The sequence below is a fragment of the Saccopteryx leptura genome, chromosome 8 (genome assembly GCF_036850995.1).
Source record: "Saccopteryx leptura isolate mSacLep1 chromosome 8, mSacLep1_pri_phased_curated, whole genome shotgun sequence".
NCBI lineage: Eukaryota > Metazoa > Chordata > Mammalia > Chiroptera > Emballonuridae > Saccopteryx > Saccopteryx leptura.
The window spans coordinates 6,434,081-6,452,446 of NC_089510.1; the positions used below are offsets into that span (position 1 = coordinate 6,434,081).

General features: G+C 40.9%; 1 long non-coding RNA gene across 1 annotated transcript in view; it reads right to left on the reverse strand.

Annotated features, from left to right (window-relative positions):
• LOC136380102 (uncharacterized) overlaps window positions 1-18,074 on the reverse strand; it is a 35,479-nt gene extending 17,405 nt beyond the window's left edge. The window contains exon 1 of the long non-coding RNA XR_010746842.1: window positions 17,972-18,074. This is a non-coding gene — a long non-coding RNA (uncharacterized lncRNA). The remainder of the gene's footprint in view (window positions 1-17,971) is intronic.
• Window positions 18,075-18,366: the final 292 nt, after the last annotated feature.

Genomic DNA, 18,366 nt, shown 5'->3' on the forward strand with positions numbered 1-18,366 from the left:
CATGCACCCGACCGGGATCCACCCGGCACGCCCACCAGGGGGCGACACTCTGCCCACCAGGGGGCGATGCTCTGCCCATCCTGGGCGTCGCTCTGTTGCGACCAGAGCCACTCTAGCGCCTGGGGCAGAGGCCAAGGAGCCATCCCCAGCGCCCGGTCCATCTTTGCTCCAATGGAGCCTCGGCTGCGGGAGGGGAAGAGAGAGATAGAGAGGAAGGAGAGGGGGAGGGGTAGAGAAGCAGATGGGCGCTTCTCCTGTGTGCCCTGGCTGGGAATCGAACCCGGGACTTCTGCACGCCAGGCCGACGCTCTACCACTGAGCCAACCGGCCAGGGCCTAGAATCTCTTTCTTAATAAAGTAGTACAATTAACAACTGTGAACTTGAAGTCAAAGATCAATAGTCTGGCTTCCTCTGCCAGTAATTAGTTTTTGAACTTGGGTAAATCTATTCCCTTTACAGAACCTTACTTTCCTGCATTAAAAAAAAATGATATTAGACTTAGCATTTGCCAATGTCTACACTTTTGTTCTTGGCATGAATAACATTTTATATTTGATTAAAAGTCATATACAGACCCTTAGTCTTTTTATGAAAACAATGTCATTTCAATGAATTCTAACCGGGCCGGTCTACAGAAGCAGATAAGAACAAATTGCGTATTTTCCCGTGCTCAAAGGGCTCGAGACTCAACAGTTTAACTAAAATGACCCCTTGAAAACTCTATTATATATATTTTTTCCTTCCCTATCTCTCCAAGGCCCTTTAAAATTAACCATCAGTCTCTTCCCCTTTGCAACTAACTCCCACAGCAGATAGAAGATGCTGAAGGGACTCACTTCTACTGAATGCCCTGGCGTTTGGGAAGGCGAGGCAGTGGGCAGGTCCTGGGAAGGCGAGGCAGTGGGCAGGTCCTGGGAAGGCGAGGCAGTGGGCAGGTCCTGGGAAGGTGAGGCAGGTCCTGGGAAGGCGAGGCAGTGGGCAGGTCCTCTCAGCCAGGTGTGTCCTTGCTCATGCCAACAGGCCTAGGCCCTGCAAGATGAGTTTCCATGGTAACTCCACTATTTCACCCTTCCATAGAGTCATCCTTAAGAGTCCTGAAAGTATTATATATAATATCTATTTCATTCAGCGGGGGCTGCTAGAACAAAATATCATAAAATGGGTGGTTTGAACAACACACATTTCTTCCCTGCAGTTCTGAAGGCTGAGCCATCAAACAAGATGCCAGGATATCTGGTGTTGAGTGAAAACGCTCTTCTTGGTTGGCAGACAGCCGTATTCTTACTGCGTCCTCACATGACACAGAGCGGAGTTTATCCCTCCCATGTCTCTTCTTCTAAGGGCACTAATCTCATTCCCAAGGGCTGCACCCTATGACCCAAGCACCCTCAAGGACTTCACTATATATCACTATCATTTGGGGGTTAAGATTTCAACATAAGCCCTGGCCGGTTGGCTCAGCGGTAGAGCGTCGGCCTAGCGTGCGGAGGACCCGGGTTCGATTCCCAGCCAGGGCACATAGGAGAAGCGCCCATTTGCTTCTCCACCCCTCCGCCGCACTTTCCTCTCTGTCTCTCTCTTCCCCTCCCGCAGCCGAGGCTCCACTGGAGCAAAGATGGCCCGGGCGCTGGGCATGGCTCTGTGGCCTCTGCCTCAGGCGCTGGAGTGGCTCTGGTGGCAACATGGCGACGCCCAGGATGGGCAGAGCATCGCCCCCTGGTGGGCAGAGCGTCGCCCCTGGTGGGCGTGCCGGGTGGATCCTGGTCGGGCGCATGCGGGAGTCTGTCTGACTGTCTCTCCCTGTTTCCAGCTTCAGAAAAATGAAAAAAAAAAAAAAGATTTCAACATAAGAATTTGGGGAAGGGGGAGACACATTTAGTCCTTAACAACCTCTATTCTGCTTTTTCTACTGACATGGTATAAAAGCTTGTATGCCAACATCATATAAAGAGATTACATCATTATAAACAAATTGATTGATGTCTTTAATATGTTTTTTAAAAACCAACGCACCAAAACTTTGATCTTGACCCCATTTAAAGTACAAAACTCTGATCATTTGAACATAAATAGTGTTATAAATCTAAAAAATACCATTTCTCAGTACATTCATTTAGAATATCTATTATTTTTTATTCCTTCTCACTTTCATTGCAAAGCAGAACTCCTGAGTCAGTCCTTCAAGGCAATGAAAACAATGGAAAGTGGGCAGCGGCCCTTGGCAAAACGTTTTTAGTGCTCATGGGATATGCAAAGTCTTAACAAGCTCGCTGGTATATCTTCAGAATGGTAAGAATACACTGGTTAAATTATCCCAGTAAAACCATGTTTAGAGGAATATTTTTAACACTCTTCCTCCCATTACTATGAAAAGTATTTACTTAAATTCTTAGAACAGCCCTGGTCATGATGTTTTCCAATTTTAAAAAATCAAACAGTAAGCCAATTTTTAACTAACTCTATGCCATTCTATCACCCCTCCAAAGCCAGAGAAATTATCTCCAGTTTGAAAAGTAAGTTTGGTATATATAAAGTATATACATGTGCTTTTTATTCTGAGAGATCATTGTAGCTGCAAATGCAGTTGAAGAAATAATACAGAGAGATCCCCTAGACCAGAGGTTGGGAACCTATGGCTCATGAGCCAGATTGTGGCTCTTTTGATGGCTGCATCTGGCTCGCAGACAAATCTTTAATAAAAATAATAATAACATTAAAAATATAAAACATTCTTATATTTTACAATTCATTCATTTCCTACCGCTCATGTTCATGGTTGCCGGTGGCTGGAGCCAATCACAGCTGTCCTCCGGGACAACACCAAATTTTTATTGGATAATGCATAACATACATGAGTTGTTGTATAGCTCTCACAGAATTACATTTTAAAATATGTGGCATTCATGGCTCTCTCAGCCAAAAGGGTTCTTAACCCCTGCCATAGACCCTTTCCCCACTTTCCTCCACCAGTAATAACGTCTTTCAAATTGTAGCACAATATCACAAGGATATTGACACTGATACAATCAAGACACAGAAAAATTCCATGACAACAAGGATTATTCCTGTTACCCTTTTACAGCAACAGTGACCGCCCCTATCCACCCTGCCTGATGTCCTCACAGCCGGCAACCGACAATCAGTTCTTTACTTATACAATTTTGACATTTAAAGGATGCTATACGGATGGAATCGTACAATAGGTCAGCTTCTTGTATTCGGATGTCTGTCTACATTGTTGGTCCTTCCTGTTATGCCCTGGTATAGATGCACCATAGCATGTTAGCTATTCATTCATTGAAGGAGATCTGAACTGAGTCCAATTGGGGGCTGTGATAAATAAAGTTGCTCTAAATGTCTGTGTACAGGCTTTTGTGTGAATACGTCTTTAGCAGGGCCATTGCTAGGTCATATGGTAGCTGCATGTTTAGTTGTAAAGAAATGATAACCCTGTCTACCAGAGGCACCACACCATTTTGTATTCCCACCAACCACATACAAGTTGACTGAAAAGTTTCTCCACACCCTTACCACCCTTCGGTGTTGTCACTATTTTTTATGTTAGCCAACCTGACAACTGTATAGTGATATCTTGGCATGGCTTACATTTGCATTTCCCAAAGGGTTATGGATATTCAATAACATTTCATGTACTTATTTTCTATCTGGATATTCTTTTCAATGAAGCATCTCTTCATTTCTTTTTCTCATTTCTAATTGAATTGTTTTTTTCTTAGTGTTGAGCTTGGAGAGTTTGTTATAGATTCTAGACAGAGTCTTTTGGATGTGCCATTTGAAAATATTTTTTCCAACTTGGTAGCTTGTTTTTATCCTCTTACCAGGGTTTTGCATGGTCAAAGTCTTAAATTTTGATGAGGTTGAATTTATCAAGTTTTTCTTTTATAAAAGACTGTATTTTCAATGTCAAGTTTAAGAAATATTGGCCTAGCCTCAAAATTCAAAATTTACCTCTTATAACTTTTTTTCTAAAAATGTTACAATTTTACACTTAAGTTCACAATTTATTTTAACTTAATTTATTTATATGGTCTAAAGTGTAGGTCGATGTTCAATTTTCTTCTCTCTGGTTGTCTAATTACTTCAGCACCATTGGTTGAAAAAGTTGTCCTTTCTTCATTGAATTCCTTTTGCATCTTTGTCAAATATCACTTGGTCACATTTGTGTGGGTCTATTTCTAGATTTTCCATTCGATTCCAACAATCTCTCAAACTGCCAGTACTATACAATCTTGATTATTGAACCTAGGCAGTAAGATTCTTCCCAGTTTTTTTCTTTGTTTCAAAAATTTTAGCCAAGACTTTATAAATTCCATATAAATATTATATAATTTTGCTTGTATTTAGAAAAAAATCTTGCTAGTATTTTGATGGCAATTGTGTTATACCTGTATATATCTTTATTTGGGAAGAATTGATATCTTTATTATGTTGAATCTTCCAGCCCATAAATATTTATTTCAGTCATTTTTATTTCTTTTATTATATTATAGTTTTAAGCCTACAAGTCCAGTATTGTATGTTTTGTTTGATTTATACCCAAGTATCTCATTTTTTGACTGATTGTAAATTATAGTATGTTTTTGAATTTTTATGTCCACATTTTTATTGCTAACATATAGAAATTAAAGATGATCGTAGTAGACTCACTCACTTTTCAATTTTAGCAATTTTTAGTGTTTTTTTGTTGGTTGGTTGGTTTGCTTTTGGTTTGGTTTTATAGATTTTTTTGCGTTTTCTATGTACATAAAATTATGTCATGTGCAAATAAAATATTTTTTGTTTTCCAATCTGAATGCCTTTTATCTCTCTAGGAGAGCTGTAATTGGACAGATTTGCCTTGTTCCCGACCTTAGGGGGCAGGCATTCCATCCTTAGTCATTAAGTATAATGTTAGCTGTAGGCATTTTGTGGATCTTCCTATCTAAACAGAAGACATTTTTCCATCTCATAATATGAGAGATTACAGCAGATTGAATATGAGAGCAGGTAGGAGAATTTCGCTGCCTTCTATGAAGCTAGACATTAAAGAGATGATACAAAGGTTTGGAAAATTAAAATAAAAGCTACTTTTTCACTTTTTGCATTGAAAATTTTAGTAATTATAGATAAAAAAAACAAGCTATGCTATTTTTCAATGAGTAAATAAATACATGTTTTAAATGTTAGGAGTTTTAATTTCTGATAATATAAATTATCTATAGATAGAACCCACAAAAACACAAAACTCTTTGGATTTGTCGATTTTAAAAGTGTAAAGTGGTTCTAACACTAACAAATTAAAGAACAGTTGCTGTAGGCTGACAGAAATATTTACTTTTTACTAGAGTTGGTGTTCAATTTAATCTGGTGTTTGTCCTGCACAATAGGAATGTTATTAGAAACATGCTTTCTGTAAATATGTGTAGAAATCACAGTCACAAGAACTTTTTCTTACGTGCTTTTTGTTAACATTTTCTAAATGTTTGTGTTGTTGACTATGAATATTGTCTCTCAGTTAATAAAAGGCAATACAACCCAAAACAAAGGTTTCCTTTTGGAAACTTTACATAGTTATATAAATATATACATTCAACTGATAGTAAATGTTTGTTTTGTGCACTGGATGGAGAGTGGCAAGCAAGACAGACAGAAATCTTTGCTTTCCTGGACCTCGCTTCCTGGTTGCATGAAAGGGAGGTAAGCAGATAATAATACGCCATGGGCACTGTAGGGCAAGGGGGCATGGAAATCTGGAGCCAGGTGGGGCTTCTCTTGCTCCAGGACTAAAAAGTCTTAGCACAGGAAAGCGTCTTCTAGACGTATAGCCAATGGTGAAGGACACTTGCCTTGATATGAATGAGACCACTCAGGTCATCACTGATGAAAGGACTTTACGACGATGCTTTTCTTCCACCCTCTTTCCTTTGCTTTCCCTTGCAGAGAAGGAGCTCTTACCAAGCTCGGGACATTATTTCTGAGGTTTCTCCTCATGAGCAATGAAATCTGCATTACTGCGCTAGAGCCTGTGACTGAACTCTACTCTTCAGGGAGTTAAAAAAAAAAAAAAAAAGACAGTCATTTATATCAGGAAGCTATCCATCAACTTTTCCTTATCCGATGACTGTTTTAATGATGATACAACAAACAGTCCTGCATTTTTTCTTATAAATAAAAATAGCAATCTTAGGAAGAATGTGTTTCCTGCTGCCTGTGAGAAACAGTGTGTTAGGTGGCATGCTGGGTTCCCTGTGTTTGCACTGAGCCCTGTCTCAAGATATGGGAAGATGCAGGAGAACACTCCCACTGCGGCCACCCAGGGCCAATGTCACAGCCCTCGGAACCCCGGGACAATAAGCAATATGGCAATCCAGAATGTGGAAGGCTTCCTGGTTTAATATGCAACTGCCTGAAAATATCCCATCAAGTGTGTGTGTGTGTGTGTGTGTGTGTGTGTGTGTGTGTGTGTATGCATCCATTAATATAATCATCCTTTCTTTTTCATTTCTGGAGCCTCAGGAAAAACACACTATGTCTTCTACCAATGTTCTAGCTTGGTAGATGAGTCTTATGCAAACATCATCTGCAAACATCACCCAGCATTTGGATATGCTTTTATAAGTAAGAAAATTTAAAGTGAAAATAATTTGGCATCATTCATGCCATAAGAAGGACGTTGTTAAAAATTGTTCTTAACTGGTCATTGTCGTTACCTTCTAAAACCAAAGCAGCGTTTCTCATACCTTTCCTATAGTCTCTGCTTCCCCAGAAGGACATGGCCCCATGGTAATAAAGCTTGGTTTTCCATCCTGTTGATTAAATTTAACTTTAATAACTACTATTTTAAAAATGATCTGAAGTTGCATCCACGTCCAGGCTGTCAGTCATTCCTGTGACACACTTATTGAATCCTGTTCTGTGTCAGCCACTAAGCAAGATTCTGTACTTCTTTACACAGTTATGCAATTAATTATTTATAGTCATCACTGTCATATGACACTCGAAAGATCCCCAGGATTCATTCAACAGTGGCCCCTGTGGTATGCGAACCAGCACTCAAAGAGCATAAACTCCAAGCTATCCCTGCCTGACCGGCGGTGGCACAGTGGATAGCAGGTCAACCTGGGATGCTGAGGACCCAAGTTTGAAACCTCATGGAGTGAGCATAGACTCAGTATCTTGAGTACAGCGTCATGGGCTTGAGTATGAGATCATCAACATGATCCTATGGTCGCCAGTTTGAGCAAGAGGTCACTGGCTCATCTGAAGCCCTCCCCCCACCCCCATCAAGGAAAATATGAGAAGCAATCAGTGAACATCTAAAATGGTGCAACTATGAGTTGATGCTTCTCATCTCTCTCTGTGTCTGTTGCTTTCTCTTTCTAAAAAAAAAAAAAGAAAAGAAAAGAAAAACTCGCCTGATCAGGCAGTGGCACAGTGGATAGAGCATTGGACTGGGACATGAAGGACCCAGGTTCAAAATCCCAAGGTTGCCAGTTTGAGCGTAGGGTTTTGGTTTGAGCAAAAGCTTACCAGCTTGAACCCAAGGTCGCTGGCTCAAGCAAGGGGTCACTCGGTCTGCTGTAGCCCCACAATCAAGGCACATATGAGAAAGCAATCAGTGAACAACTAAGGAAACTAAGGAGCCTCAAGAAAAAATTGATGCTTCTCTCTCCCTTCCTGTCTGTCTGTCCCTATCTGTCCCTCTCTCTGTCTCTCTTTGTCTGTCACCAAAAAAACAACAAACAAACAAAAACAAAAACAAAAAAACCCACACAACACAAAAAACCTCCAAGATACCACTGTTGTTCTCATTTCTTTCTCCAGTATTATTTTGCATTGGCTTCAGGTATATAACATAGTGACTAGACAATCATACACTTTACATGTTCCCCCCAATATTTCCAGTCCCCACCTGGTCATCACGGAGATACAAAGTACAGCATAAGGAATCCTGTCAGTGTTGTTCCTGCTTTTTAAATATTGGACTTTCATGTAAGATCTTATTTAAAGAGAGAGTTGTAACGCTGACAGAAACATTCTCCTCTGCCATAAACAAACTAGCAAAGATAAAAAGATACTTTCCTAATATCAACCTATATTTATTTACTACCAGGCAACATGTTAGACAATAAACTGGTAAGCCAAAGAATTAATTTAAATAAAATTGACCTAAAATAAAGATTCTCAAAACTTTTTTCACTTCAGAACCACTTGAAACATTTAAAAATTCTTAAAGACCTCAAAGAGCTTTTCCTTTTTTTTTAATTTTTAAATTTTATTTAGAAAATTAACTTTAACAGGGTGACATTGATCACTAAAAGTACAGAGGTTTCAGGTAAACATTTCTATAGCATTTGAGTTGTTGATTATTTTGTATACCCATCACCCACAGTCAAATCATTTTCTGTCCCCTTATATATTTGTTTCTCTTTACACCTTTCCCCCATCCCTCCTCCATCCCCTTCCCTCATCTCTCCTCCCCCTCTCCCTCCTTCTCCTCCTCTCCCCCTTTTCCCTCCCCATCATTTCCCTCCCCCTGGTAACCACTTCACTTTTATCTATGTTTTCTTGTTTGTTTGTTGTTGTTATTTTGTGACAGAGTCAGAGAAGAGAGAAACAGAGAGATGGACAGACAGACAGGAAGGGAGAGAGATGAGAAGCATCAATTCTCTGTTGCGGCTCCTTAGTCTCCTTAGTTATTCATTGATTGCTTTCTCATATGTGCCTTGACCCGGGGGCTACAGCAGACCAAGTGACCCCTTGCTCAAGCCAGTGACCTTGGGCTCAAGCCAGTAAGCCTTGCTCAAACCAGATGAGCCTGCGCTCAAGCCAGTGACCTCAGCAGGGGTCCCCAAACTTTTTACACAGGGGGCCAGTTCATTGTCCTTCAGACCATTGGAGGGCTGCCACATACAGTGCTCCTCTCACTAACCACCAATGAAAGAGGTGCCCCTTCCAGAAGTGCAGCAGGGGCTGGATAAATGGCCTCAGGGGGCTGCATGTGGCCTGCGGGCCATAGTTTGGGGACGCCTGCCTCAGGGGTTTGAATTTGGGTCCTCTGCATCCCAGTCTTATGCTCTATCCACTGGGCCACTGCCTAGTCAGACCAAAGAGCTTTTCCTTATGAAGGTTGTGTCTATCGATATTTTTTTACATAAGACGTTATATTCATTTCTGAGGAAATTTAAAATATGTAATAATTCATTTTGAAAAGAATAAATGCATTGCATGTTAAACATATATAAACCATTTGTATGGAAAATAAAAGTTTCAGAACAACATAATGAGTGTCATTATTTTGCACTTTGCAAATCTCTTCAATGTGTAATATAATAGGAGACTTGGATGTCTAAATCCACTGCAATATCAAGTCACATAGCCACTGGGAAATTCCATTGTGTGCTCATGAAAAAATAATGCAAATGGAAAATAACATCGTAGCATAATTTTGAACAAAGTTCTGATCCCGTGAACCCACTGAAAGTGTTTCAACAGCTTCCCGGGAGTGGCCAACCGCACTTTAAGAACTATTAACCTAAGCGTTAGTTTAGAAAATCATTGATCCACTTGAAGTTATAGAGAACAATATATAATGAACAAAAAATTCAAAAAGAACAAATTTTTTCCATGAATATAAAAGCACCAGAATATAAGCTCCAAAAATAAGACTACCCTACTTGCAGGTGACAATTCTCTACATAGAAAATTCCAAGGAATCTACAAAAATCACTAGACCTCTGAAGTTAATTCAACAAGGTTGCAAGAAACAAGACCAACACAATAACTACTCACATTTCTATATAATAACAACCAACATAGAAACCAAAATTTAAAACACAATATTTATATTCATTCCCCAGAAAATGCAATATTTTGGTGTAAAATTAACAAAACGTGTACAGGATCTGTGTGTTTAGTACAAAAGGCTAATGAAAGAAACCAGAGACCCACGCAAGTAGAGACAGGAATTCGTGCTCATGGATTTGAAGACGCAAAAGTAGCTAAGGTGTTAATCTCTTGAAGCTGAGCTAGAGGTTCAAGTCCTTTCAAAATCTTAGCCAAGATGTTTGTGCGCAGAAATAATCTTGTCCTCCATAAAAATATGAAAAGGCTAAAATACATGAAAAGACAAAACTTGCTAAAACAAGTTTTAAAAGGAAGAATAAAATAAGAGGAATCACTCTGCCCAATGGTAAGGCTGAGGGCAGAGCGCCCGTGCTCAGACCTATGTTGTACTGGTAGAAGGGTGAATCCATGGGGCACAATTAATAGAAATAGTTCCACACAAATATTTCCAAGTGACTTTGTCAAAGAAGACAAACCAAGGAGAGAATTACAGCCTTTTCAGCAAATGGTGCTGCAGCCATCAGACACCACAGGCAGGAAGAAAACAGTGAACCTTGGCCTGAACCTCGCATTTGATTAAAAAATAATAAGAACAACAAAAACGGATTATGGACTTAGATGTAAAATATAAAACTTTTATAAAATAACAAAGGAAAAAAATTTTTGGAAATTAGAGGCAGCCAAGATCTTTTTGATTCAACACCAAAAGCACACTCTTAAAAGAGAGAATTGAGAATTAAAAAGTGTGCTCAGTGAAGGGACCATGTTTCTCTCCCCCTCCCTCACTCCCTTCTGTCCCTCTTCCCCTCCCACAGCCAGTGTCTCGGTTGGTCTGAGTGTTGGCCCTGAACACCGAGAACAGCTCAGTTGGTAAGAGTCCGTCAGTCTCAGGTTAAGAAATAGCTCAGTTGATTTGAGCACCAGCACCAGATGGGGTTTGCCGGGTGGATCCCAGTCAGGGTGCATTTGGGAGTCTGTCTTTCTTTCCCTCCTCCTCTCACTTAAAAAAAAAAAAAAAGTGCACTCTGCAAAACGTTATTCAGAAAGCACATAGAGAAACTATAAACAGGGAGAAAACTTATCTGACAACGCACTTGTATTAAGAATATGTGAGAAACTATCAACAGTCAATAGTAAATTTAAAAAATAAAAGGTCCACTGGAAAAATTTTCATGGACAAGGCATGTGGAGACACATTTCACCAAAGAGGATATACTGGTGGCAGAAAAGCCCATGACAAGATAGACAACCCCGTTAGTCATTGGGGAAACGCGGACTGCAGCCAGGATGAAATAGCTCTGCACGACTGTGAGAACTGCTAGAATCAAGACTATGCAGGGACACGCCACAGGCTGGGGAGGGTGACTTCTACGCTGCCGGTGGGAATGTACGATGGTCCGGCCACTCTTCCAGAGCCAAGCTTTTTCTCAAACCAAATATGTACTAACCCTGCGACCTAGCAATTCTGCTCCTTCATTCCAAAGCAATGGGAAATTACCTTTCTATAAAAATCCGTACGTGAATGCTGCAAGCAGCTTCTACGGAACAGCCAGAAGTAGCGGACAACGCAGACACCCTTCGGTGGGTAAATGGCCAAACAGACTGTGCTATCTCCCAAGCTTCATTCCAGGGACTGCTACTCAATAACTTTTTGCAGGAAAAAAAAAAAAAAATCATTGAAACACTCGCAACTTGGATTGAGCTCAAGGGAATTACACCGAATGAAAAAGCCAGCCACACAACGTTGCATTCTGTATGATTCCATTTATATCCCTCTTGAAACAACATGGAGAATGGATTAGCGGTTGCCAAAGGTTAGGCGTGGGGAGGAGGGGTAGGGGTGTGCCCATAAATGGCAGCATGCACCAGCCAGCCTCGTGGTGATGAAATGGTTTTGTCTCTGGGTTGCCAGGGCGGTTACATAAATCTGCACAAGTGATAAAACAAACGTGTGTGTGCCAAACTGATGAAAGCTGAATAAGCCCTGTGGATTGCGCCGATGGGAATTCCCTGGTTCTGATATGATCCTACAGTGTTCCGAGCTGCTGTCATTGGAGGAAATTAGGTGAAAAATACATGAAACCTCTCTGTACATTTTTGCCACGTCATGTGAATCTATAATTATTTCAAAATAGAAAGTTGAAAAAAAAATAGCCTGACCTGTGACGGAGCAGTGGATAAAGCTTCAACCTGGAATGCTGGGGTCGCCGGTTCAAAGTTCCAGTTAAGGTACATATGGGAGTTAAGGTGTCCTGCTCCTCCCTCTTCTTTCTCTCTCTCTCTCTCTCTCTCTCTCTCTCTCTCCTCTCTAAAAATGAATGAATAAAATCTTTAAAAATTAAAAAAAAGAGCCCTGGCCGGTTGGCTCAGCGGTAGAGCGTTGGCCTGGCGTGCGGGGGACCTGGGTTCGATTCCTGGCCAGGGCACATAGGAGAAGCGCCCATTTGCTTCTCCACCCCCCCTCCTTCCTCTCTGTCTCTCTCTTCCCCTCCCGCAGCCAAGGCTCCATTGGAGCAAAGATGGCCCGGGTGCTGGGGATGGCTCCCTGGCCTCTGCCCCAGGCGCTAGAGTGGCTCTGGTCGCGGCAGAGCGATGCCCAGGAGGGGCAGAGCATCGCCCCCTGGTGGGCAGAGCATCGCCCCTGGTGGGCAGAGCGTCGCCCCTGGTGGGCGTGCCGGGTGGATCCCGGTAGGGCGCATGCGGGAGTCTGTCTGACTGTCTCTCCCGTTTCCAGCTTCAGGAAAAAAATAAAGAAAGAAAGAAAGAAAAGAAAAAATAACTAAGCCCAACCTACGCCCTCAAAGTAGAGACCAGATAAACACACATCTGAAGGATGAAACCCCAAAGTCCGTGAGCAGTTGAGTAAATAGATCACGCTACTGTCACACAAGCTCTTGGGTAGAGAGCCCAGAGCAAGGCCAGGAGAACACAGTCCACACATGTAGCATGTGCACGGTGGGACTTGAGAAAACTCCTACTTGACCTTGAGCATGTGACAGGTTCCCTGGTTCGGTTCCTTTGTCAACTCTCACCCCAGCCTGCTGGAGGCGATTTTCTCTATCTTCAACGAAGCCTCGGCCAGTTTTACACTGATCACACAATTATGCGTTCTTGGTATCCAGGTCCAATTCTGATGTCACCCCTTAATATAATGAGAACAACAAATGCTTTTAAATAAAAAAAGGTCTGGTTTCCTTTCAAGTTCATTGATCACCGCAATGATAACTAAAGTAATTGAAAATTAACTATATAAAAATGGATCAAATGTTGAAAACTCACATTAGATACATTTAAAAGAAACAAATATTGTTGTTAGAAACTATTGCCTGGCCGGTCAGTTTTCATTCATATAAAGCCTAGATTCTCTGGCTGGTGAGCCACCGATTTCAGCCTTCTTTTCAGAGAGGTAGCATACACTCTCCCTCCCCGGGAGTAACGGGCTAGGACGTGCATTTGAAAATAAAATGCATTCAAGATCTGTTTTGTCTAAAAGAGTTGACATTCAGGAATTAAGCTATTAGTTATTTCCTTTTCTCTCTACCAAAGGATTGTAGACATGCCAGAATGTCAGGAACTGTTCGACAAAATGATGGTGTTAACCTCAAGAGGACGAGATTAAATTCATTCATTGTGTCTTCCTCGTCTTGGAGTGGTGTGAAAACTGCCAGTCTCTTCTGCAATTTTAATGAAGCTTTCCTTTAGAAAGAACTTTCTCCCGTCTCCACATCGGTTTACAAAAAGTTTCTTTGCAGTGTTTTGATGCAACGCTGTACAGAGTTAGTGCGGGGATGTTTCCATGTCAGGAAGCATTTCTGCATTCATACACAAGCACACTGGTAGAGAAAATATGCCAGCTTCCAGACATAAATATAATTGTTGAGCCTGAAAAAAGACTATTGATTAATATACTAATAAAAAGCCACTTGTTAGGTGATGCCATGGTCTCAGTCCACCACCAGAGGCCACAGGGGTGGAACGTGTCTTTGGAATCATCACTATTTCTTCCATCAGCTTTAGCAAGAGCATTGGGAGCTTTGAACCTTCTACATTCCGACTCTGAATACAATACATGCTATATAACATTATGATAGAGCAATAAAGCACATTTTCCTCAAAATCCATTCAGTTCAACCAAAAGCTAGTGTGAACATAGCTAACAACACATGAGATACAGGAGCGGGGGCAAAGAAATCAAAGCCCAGACCCTTATCTTGAACAGTTGACACCTTTTTGAAGTTTCAGTGTGAAATAAGGAACTCTTAAGTAGTGGGATACAAATAGTTTGCTGCTTTGCCAAAGGGCTTAAATTGACTTTTACTCCGGGTTGATTGTCATGGCTATCCTTAAAGGAGACCAGATAGCCAATAAATACCAGGAAAAAAAATATTACTTGGTTTTATTTTACCAAAATTAAAAGTAACATTCATGAGTGTTTATAAAATTGAATCAAGATTTGGCCCTGGCCAGCTGGCTCTGTGGTATAGTGTTCATCCTGCGTGTGATTGTCCCTGGTTTGATTCCTGGTCAGGGCACACAGGAGAGGCGTCCATTTGCTTCTTGGCCCCGCCTCCTCTTCCTTCTCTCTCTCTCTTTTTCTTTCTTCCTCTCCTGCAGCCGTAGCTCAACTGGTTCAAGCGCATTGCTCCCGGGCACTGAGGATGGCTCCATGGAGCCTCTGCCTCAGCCACTAAAAATTGCTTGGTTGGAAGCATGGTGCCAGATGGGCGGAGCATCCGCCCCAGACGGGGTTGTCAGGTGGATCCCCGTCAGGGTGGATGCAGCAGTCTGTCTCTCTATCACCACTCTTCTCACTTGGCAAAAGAAAGGGGGAAAAGAACTATATCTCAGAGACTTCATACATTTTGTTGTCACATGCCAACAAAGTTCATCTGTAACTGCCCAGTGACAAAAGCTTCCCATGGTAAATTTCTCTGTGCCAGTGCCAGTTACTTTCTTTGTCACTTGAATGCAAAACATTGTTCACCGTAAATGCAATATGATTAGATAAGGCCTCCTCACAGGACTCGGAGGTGAGAGTAAATGCCCAGTGAGAGAAATAAATGTAGCAGAACACGGGCTTTGGATTCCTAATGGTTGCTTGGCAGTCAAATATGTGTATGCAATAATAATGACACTGTATTACCATCAAGAGGAAGGAGAGTCCTATCCATGGGACAGAGCACAGTGAAGGGCCCAGAACCGCTCCCAGCGGCCTCAGCGAGGCCCCTCCTCCCATTCCATCAATCAACCAGGCAGGGCGGGAAGCACTGTGCCCGTCCTGCACCTGATGCTGACGTCTCAGAGGGGGTCTGGGGGCAGTGCTGGATCATTCAGCAGCCCATAACGGCCATACTTGACCGTACAACTGACCGTGAAGGATTTGTGTTAGTTACCCCAATAGACAACAGCCTGGAAATTCTGGCTTTGGTGATGTAACCACTTGTTTCTTCATAAGATGTATGATCCTTACTTTATGAGTTCATCAAGAAATGGTATAACATGCTCTTAAGGTGCCATCTTTTCCCCTTTTTTGGCTAAAGTTTCTGTTTCTTACAAAGACATAAATAGAAAAAGAGAAATCTTGAATGCTTAAAGGTGATGGAACATTTATAATTGCATTCTGAACTTTCACCAGGAAGATGTCCGGTGGGCTTCACTCTCAGCGTTGAGGATGTGACTCAGGAAGTCCTGAGGTCAATGTACGACTTCACATAACCCTTTAATGAAGTGTGAAGGGTTTCATTGCACTATGCTCTTTCCAGGGCTCCCAAACATCTCCAGAGAAAGGAAATTAAGCAAGAAAGATGCCAAAATTAAGGTCATTTTTGCTGATACTCCCTGAACATTAAATAACAGACATTCTTTCCCTAAATCTTCTAGAATCAACATAAATTGCAACAGAAAAAAAAAGAGAAAAAAAGGTTTTAACACTATACTGAATGGTTGTTTCCATAAAAATTCAAAGTGACCATCAGTTCAGTCTTTAAAAGGTCGGCTTGCTATATAAGGGATTAAAAAGGTAAGTGTCCTGTAACGGGCGGAGAGGGCCCCTTGTGCGGCCTCTGTGGGAGAAGGTCAGCTCTGCACTCGTTCCAAATTCCTTTTGTAAGGGAACTTCTGCCCTCCCAGGTAAAGCTGGAGTAAGAGAAATGTTTCCTTAGAAATAACCCGGGACTCTCGCACATGCATCTCTGCTGAATTACTAAATGCCATTGGCAAAGATTAAGTTTACTTTGCATTAAGCAATAGTAGGTGATTAGTGATTTGACAACTAGATATTGTGCTGAGTTGAATATTCAAAAACATGATAGGGTCATCTCAAAATACAGACATCTTTTAAAAGAGATTAGAACTAGGTTGGAGCAATAATAACCAAATAGGGAAAAATACCTTAAGCAGTAAGAAATACGAGAAAGAGAAAGGGCTGAAAGGGCATTGGAAATGGAAGAACAAATAACTTACTTGACCAAGTGTTCAGACCACAGTCTGACTGTAGAAGATGCCACCGAGTCCTCTTCAAACCTCCTTACCTGACACTGTGAGGTCTCAGCTGCTATAAATTTTAACTACAATGGTTCACAGCTGGTTCGATCTTCAGATAATAATTGTCCTGGAGCAAGGGGAGACACCTCTCCCAGGGTTATTTTTGTGGTGTGGAAGCTCCCATTCACCTTGGGGAGGAGCTTAGCTCACAGCCAGCCATTGCTACAGGAGCATGAAACCCAATTCATCTCCATGTGACAGCTCTGGAGGGACAGTCACATTCTCCAGAGCTGCACCTGGGATCAGGCTGAGCCTAGACTTCTCTTGAAAGCATAGTCTCTCCTTCTATGCTTCTTTATGAACTCAATCACCTTCCATTCATTCATAAGAGTTCTGAGAGCATGCTCTCAAAAAATAAAATAAAAAGGACAGAAAGACAGAGGAAGAAAGGAAGGAAGGAAGGAAGGAAAGGAGGGAGGGAGGGAGGGAGGGAGGGAGGGAGGGAGGGAGGGAGGGAGGGAAAGAAAGAAAGAGAAAGAGAAAGAAAAGAAAGAGAAAAAGAAAAAAGGATAAAATCATTTGCACAGTCATCTCCAACTTAGGTTCTTATCTAGGGAAACTAACCTCACAACAATCAACCAACTTAATATTTTAGCATAAAAAAAACTATGATTTGTAAAACGACTCAGATAATTCCTAAATTATTTTCACACTTTTACTTTTGCTCCAATGAAATTCTACTTTGTGTACATTTCAGAGTTATTGATAACAAATTAGACAGTATGATGTCATTCCCATCCCCAGTTCATCAGAAAAATAAAATTTACTTATAATGAAAATATGGCTTTTTGAAATCCTTTTGGAGCCAACAAAGTTACTACCTTATTTTGAACTGATAACTTAGAATTTCCATTCTTGCTTAACATTTACACATTTTTAGGTACCACAAATACACACAGAAGGGGAGGTACACAGATGGCTACAGATGAAACTATTCGATATTTGACCACTTATCTGAATGCGTTTTGCCTGTCTCGGTGTACTGATCTACACGTCTTTGAATCACAATCTTAATAGCCTGACAGCATCTCCTGTTTACTTAGTTCATCTGGATTAGAATGTTTTCAAATTATTTCTACATTTCAGCGTAACTGACCAGATTCTTAAGGAAATGACCTGTATTAGTGTCTGTGGCTCAAAATTAATTCCCTTTAATATTCACACTTGAGGGTGCACGTGGTCCGATAGGGAGCTGACAATGCTGGAGGGCTGGATGGTTTGTTTCGATTTTGATTTCTTTCTGTGATGAACATATAATCCAATGAGATTGTCTACACAGTACAATCAAAATCAATTAAGAACTGAGTACTGATTTGTTTTGCCATATTTAACTACATTAAAAGCTTATCACCGTTACAATTTAATGTTTACCAACTCACTTTATTGCATATTAAACGCAAAAATCTATATTAGTGTAATGTTGAGATTGCATATTTGGTATGAAAAGGGATAAAACAGAAAATGCAAGGTTAGATTTTTCTTAGCAAAGGTCGATTTTCTTTATTAGTTGAAGGAGTCATATAAAATAATTAAAGTGGAAAATCTGGCAAGTTTTTTAAAGCAAAAAATGTATAGGCTGACCTGTGATGGTGCAGTGAATAAAGTATCAACCTGAAACACTGAGATCACTGGTTTGAAACCCTGGGCTTGCCTGGTCAAGGCACATATAGGAGTTGATGCTTCCTGCTCCTCCCTCTTTCTCTCTCTCCCTCTTCTCTCTAAAATATATAAATAAAATTATAAAAATAAAAAGTATAAAGGCAATTTAACATTTTAATTGTCTAGTTATATAAATATATATGTTTTGTGTTTGCATATTATTTCAATATCAATTTAACTTCAGTTATAAAAAGCTTACCTGAGTAATTTTAAAGTAATCTACCAATTTCTGCTGATGAAATAGACTGAGATGTTGAATAAAATATAATTTTGTTTTTCAATTAGTTAAAGCTTGTTCAAGGTACACAGTGAAACTT